We start from the raw sequence: 6617 nt of genomic DNA on the forward strand, positions 1-6617 counted from the left end.
GCTCTTTCAATTTTTGCTGTTTTCTACCTCATTAATGCTTGAACAGCACCACCAGCTCTTTGTTAATCCTATGCATGTGTCAATACTTTACATTGGACTCAATCCAGGTTCATGGTATTCCCAATGACAAGATATTCATGTAATACTATCACAGGGAAAAAACCCTCTTTTAAAAAAGAGCTGTGTTCATAAATTATGGTATCATACATAATGGAAAATGATTCAAACTACATGAAAATTTAACATGCATTCAGATATCTGTACAAATAGCATCATTTTCAATCGCAGATTGATAAATCACTAATGTATTCACATATTCTCTTTAGGAGAACTTGAGAGAAAATTGGCTAACATAAATAGGAAAACATGCCTGATTAGAGAATGCATGCTCTGCTTGATTTCATAGTTAAATGCAATCTCTTGAACAAACTCAAAAACAAGAATCAGATTTAAACTTAGAGCATACTCTTGTCACACACTGTTGTTTAAGAAGGGGTTAATTTAAGAACTTGGAATATGGCTGAGTTTGTGTGATTATGCCTTGAGATTCCAGAATATGGCCAATAGTATTAAATGGAGGTAATCTATGTAGTGAATTCTATTCAAAGCATTTGTTCAATTTGTTGAAAATTACAACTCATACTCTGAAACTAAAAGCTACTGCTGTAACTGAATACATCTTGACACAGTTTGTGACTCAGGAGTGATTTTGTCTTCTTAGGCCCGTGCCACAGCACACGCAGGTTCCCAGGCTAGGGTTCTAATCAGAGCTACAGATGCCAGCCTCTAACACAGTCACAGCAATGTGGAATCCGATCCATGTCTGCAGCCTACACCACAGCTCACAGCAACGCCAGATCCCTAACTCACTCAGCAAGGCCAGGGATTGAACCCACAGCCTCATGGATTCCAGTCAGGTTCCTTTAACAACTGAGGCATGATGGGAACTCCAGCAGTAATTTTTTAGTTCACCCCTGATGGAAACTTGTAAATTAATTTTTGGAATACATTCTGGCAGAATCTCTCCCTCTGAATTTATTTATTTAGCTCAGACTATCATGTTTTACTGATATAATATTTTATATGTAGTGGTCATTTTCTAGTTTGTTTGTATTCCTTAACTTTGAAAATAATGTTTTATCAAGTTAAAATCAGTTTTTTATATGGGATATTTGTTTCAGAATGTTATGACCTCTTAATCATTTTTTTCATGACATTGATTACTTCCTTATTTCTTAAGCTATAAATGAAAGGATTTAATAAGGGAATAACTAGAGTATAAAAAATAGCCAGGGGTAAATCTTTGTCTTCTTCATTAACTGAATTTGGTCGAATGTACATGAAGAGAAGAGATCCATAGAAGATTGAGACAGAGAGAAAGTGGGATGCACAAGTAGATAAAGCTTTGCCTCTTCCCTTGTTGGATTTCATTGTGAAAATTGTGAAGAGGATGAAAAGGTATGAGATTATAACTATTGTAATACTGAACGTTTGAACTGACCCAGAAAAGATAAATATCATCAATTCATTGAGATAAGGGTCAACACAGGAGAGTCTGTATAATGGAAGAACATCACAAAAAAAGTGGTTGATTTGATGAGACCTACAGAAAGTTAACCTAAACAGAAATCCGACATGAATCATGGAGTGCAGGTTACCAGCTATGTAGGCTCCTGTGGTCATCTTAATACAGAGTTTATTTGACATCATGCTGTGGTACATCAGTGGGTTGCAGATGGCCACATAGCGATCATAGGCCATTGCTGCCAAGAGAAAACAGTCTGCAGTTTCAGCTAGGCAGAGGAAATACCACTGTGCCATGCATTCATGGAGGGAAATCATTCTGTCCTTAGAGAAGAAATTCTCTAGCATCTTGGGGTAATGGCACAGGAACAACAGGAATCCATCAGAGCGAGGTTGCCCAGAAAGATGTACATTGGTGTGTGAAGATGACGCTCTGTACATATCAATGCCACCAGACCAAGGTTTCCCACCATGGTGATCAGATAGATTGCAAGTAACACAAGAAACAGAATGGTCCTCAATTCTGGGTGATCTGCAAATCCTGTGAGCACAAACTCTACTGTCAAGGATTGGTTATCCCCAGTCATGTCTACATTCATTGTCTGTTGAGACAGGAATTATGGTTATACAAGATGGGCAGGGAGGTTGTGGTTGGTGGATACAAACTGTTACACTTGGGATGTATGGGAACGGGGCCCTATTTTATAGCACAGGAAACTGTTCGTAATATGTCACCATATTGTACAATAGAATTTGTAGAAATATTGTAAACCACCTATAATTTAATTTAAAACATATTTGTAATTTGAATATATGTAACTTTCCTTTTAAAATTTTCTTTTTACACCAAGGAATGAGCTTCTTCTTCAAGCTTTTCCTACTGTCTTGTGATACAAACACACAAACTTCTGGGGGCATTTGTTAGCCTAACATGTCAGTTCCTATGACTTCAACTCTGAAACTCAAAATTCACAAGATTGTTTTGATAATTACAGGAGCGTTGCTCAGAGTTACAAAGGTTTGTTTTTATGAATTTATTCAACTAAAGTGCATAAATCTAGGTAATGATTTTTCGTTCACTGTGCCTACCCAATTTCAGTTTTAATTTTTATATTAGAGATACTGAAAATGCTTTTAAATCACTTTTCTATATGTGCATACATTTGCATTAGCAAAATTTTTTTCATATAGTTCCCCAGTAGGGGAAATATTTGAAGTCATCTTTCGATGGTATGTTTAAAATATATTTTATTATTGTTTGAAGGTTGCTAAGGATTAAAGAGAGAAATGCTCAGCTTTGAAGAAAGTCAACTCACAGATCTAAGGAATAAATATATGTATTGTTGGTCATCTCTTTATCCCTTTCCTAGTGTCATACCCATTTCCAGAAACAGTGACTTTCTCCATACCATTATTCCTATTTAATTTTGCCCAGATATATACACATTTTCTTCTTTTACCTAAAACATTGTTTATATATAATGATACTTAATAAAGCTAACTAAATGCTTCTCATCATTTTAATTTTCACTTTCTAGACTCTCCAGCATGTCTATATACCCAGTACAAAGTATGATGATTTATGTCTAATCTTCACTGCATTTTGTGCATATGTGCACACATTTTCCTTACTGTGTTGTAGACATTTTGATTTTAGCTTTAACTTTTAATTCTTACAACAGCTGTACTGTGCTATGGGGATAAAGTTGTGTTGATTCCAGTCCTACTTCAATCTCAGTGACATTAGATGGGTGAATTTGTGTTCAGAGTCCTGCCAATGATCCTTAATGACTTCTTTGGTGGTCCTTCCGGGGATCCTTAGTGACCACTTCCACAAAATGAGTCTGTTAATTTTGAAGGAGATTCTTCAAAGATAATTATTCAAAACTTGTTATTTACAGAAATTAATGTTAATACACAAGGTATGTTAAAACTCATACAATTCAATGAGAAAAAGGACAAACATTCAGATTAAAGAAAGGAAGTAAAAAGTTATTTTTACAAAGGACATCAAAATCACCAAGTGATACATGAAAATATGTTCAACACCATTAATAATTAGCAAAATGCAAATCAATACCATGAGCTATCACTTCAAAGATGTCAGAATGCCTGTCATCAAGAAGACAAGAGAAAACAAGTATTGCCTAGAATGTGGAGAGTACAGAATGTAGAGAAAACTCTTGTTGGGAATGCAAATCGTTTCGGTCACTATGGATGCCAATATCAATTTTCCTCAAATAAAATTAGAACTACCTTGTGATCCTGCAATTCCACTTCTGTGTATATACTAAAAGGAAGTGAAAACAAATTATCCAAAAGAGATATGAACTCCTGTTATAGCATCATTATGTACAGTAGCCAAGTTATAAAAACACCTAAGTGCTACTAAATAAAGATTAGTGGATAAAAGTGAAAGGACATTCAGCCTTGAGAAAGAAGTGTATCCTATTTGCAATAACATGGGGATATCATGCTGGGATAAGTCAAAGAAAGACAAAAACTTCATATCTGAAAAAGCCAAACTCATAAAATAGATTAAATAGTGGTTGCCAGGGTTTGGGTAAATAGGAGAGATAGTGTTTATGAGTACAAGCTTGAATCTAATAGATAAATAAGTCAGGAAGATCTAGTGAACACTATGGTGAATATATTATTATAATCATTAAAACTGTTCAGAGTCTAGATCTCAATTATTGCCACCACCGGAAAGAAACGGCAATTTCATGACTTGATAGAGTGCTAACCAATGCTGCAATTGACAATCATATTACTATTTACCATTATGTGAAATCAACATGGTATAAACCCTAAACTTACGCAATGTTACATGTCAGGTATATTTCAGTAAAGTGTATATCATAAAAATTTAAGTATGTCTTATCTGAGTTGACTGAGTACTATTTTTATATTTCTAAGAAAACTGTGTGAGAATTTTCTGAAGTATGTCACAGTAGATCAAAGACAATAAATAAAAGTTTACCTTTATACTTATTTTTTTCTAACATTTAGAAAAGAGAAAACCCTTAAATCTTAATACATTTTTGAAAGCAAGTTGTAATTTTCTTTAAGTGGTTATCTTCTATCATTATTTAGTGATCTCCTAGGAATATTTAGTGATTTGTGTAGTCATATGTATTCCATATTGAATATGATTTATTTTTCCATAACCAAATTTTGAAATAAACACCTTGGCTGAAACTTTTATTTATTAGTTTTCTTTAAAATATAAAATGTTAACCACTTAATTATTCCCAAAATATCCAGCACAGTTACTTTGTGTCCTTACCTGTGTATTTAAGTCTGACTTTTAATCAGAGAAGGTCAGAGGGCTTTGCAGTTTGAATCTCCTTATAGTTTTTCTACAGTGCTCAGTTTTAAGTAGAGGTAGAGAGATAACTGAGTATTTGAAATCTCACAACAGCAAAATACTTTAGATAAATAAATATTAATGAATGCTAATATTAAAATAAAAAATTGGAATATTCCCTTACCTGGATTTCACTAGAAAAAAGTTTTGTGACACCTCACGATTGCTTTGTGGTGTTGCATCTCAAAGAATTTCAGAATATAAACCTTGGTCTCGAAAACATTTGGGATTAAAAGAATAAATATGTTCAAATACAAATAGGTTACTGTTGATAATTATGTTCTTTACAATGAGAGTTAAAATTTTCCATAAAATCCTAAGGGATATCACTGCACTGACACCAGTAAGTTTCTGTGGGAAGATTCAGTTGCCAATACCTATCAGGAATTCTGTAATATAATGAGGTCAAAATAATTACCTTTGTGAGGGTCAGTAAAGATTTTATGATACCTATTGATAATTATATAACTGACCACATTTTTATTTTTTGTTTTAATTTTTTAAATTGTTATTTCCCCAATACAACTTTTTTTTTCCTACTGTACAGCATGGTGACCCAGTTCACTTTTATATTGTTTCTGACTTGTCAAAAGTGCCATCTGAGCAGAAAAGAATCTCATGTTTGCTTGACTTTTTTATCAGGGTAATTAATATGGTTTATGAAAAATGATTAGAATTTTGTGAGAAGACTAGAAGCTGTTGTATGTTTATCACAGGGTCATCTGTGAGTTGATTTGTTCTGATGTTTTGCAAAATACCATTGGAAACTCTGATATTATTCCTTAGTCCCATACGTGAATTACCTAGATGGTTTTCCTTCCTTTGGTTTTCCCCGATGCCTTTATTTTTCACTCAGTCTTTCTCCACTCATGCCACTAATCACTGATCAGTATACTACATGTTTATTTGTTAGTGCATGTATAGGTAGTCACTGACTTCCCTCCTCCCAGTATTAACATATAGGCTCAAAAGAGAAAAGGTTTCTCTGTTAGGTACATTCATCTATTTATAATACCTTGATAATAGGTGGAAATTTACAGTAGTTAAGAATGATTTGTCCTGTGAAAGAAAAAATTATACCCAAATATTTGAAATGTGCTTTCATTAGTTTTCAGAGAAATTCATTTTTGATTATGGTATTTCAGATGCTTCACCGTCTGTGTGTATTTGACATACAATCTTGATTTTTTCTTCTTTCCAGGGACATTACCATTTGCCATGTTCATTCCATCACTATTGCTTTGTGTACTTGCGTCATTAATTTACTTGTAAGGTTTCCTTCAACTAAAACACCATTTTAAGCCTCTGTTTTCATCCCAATCTGCTCATTCTGGATTGCAAATCAGATCAACGTGAAGATGTTCCTAGGTCCTTTATTTTTTTAATTTAATTTTATTGGAGTATAGTTGATTTACACTGTTGTATTAGTTTCAGGTGTACAGCAAATGAATCAGTCATACATATAAATAAATCCATTCTGTTTTCCCATATAAGTTATTACAAACTATTAAATAGATTTTCCTGTGCTATAAAGTAGTTCCTCATTAATCATTTATTTTATTCATTCATGTTTATATGCTATTCCTAACGTCTCAATTCATCCCTTCCTTCAATGGTTTCACCTATGGTAACCGTAAGATTTTCTGTAAACAATAATGTTTTATTACTTCATTTTGGATTCAGATGCCTTTATTACTTTTTGTTGTATAATTGCTCTGGCTAG

The 6617-nt window shown here is 33.4% G+C and overlaps 1 pseudogene; it reads right to left on the reverse strand.

Annotated features, from left to right (window-relative positions):
- Positions 1 to 910: 910 nt before the first annotated feature.
- Positions 911 to 4601, reverse strand: LOC110258299 (annotated as a pseudogene).
- Between the last annotated feature and the right edge of the window lie 2016 nt (positions 4602 to 6617).

Source organism: Sus scrofa, unplaced genomic scaffold, assembly GCF_000003025.6.
Source record: "Sus scrofa isolate TJ Tabasco breed Duroc unplaced genomic scaffold, Sscrofa11.1 Contig1815, whole genome shotgun sequence".
In the NCBI taxonomy this organism is placed as follows: domain Eukaryota; kingdom Metazoa; phylum Chordata; class Mammalia; order Artiodactyla; family Suidae; genus Sus; species Sus scrofa.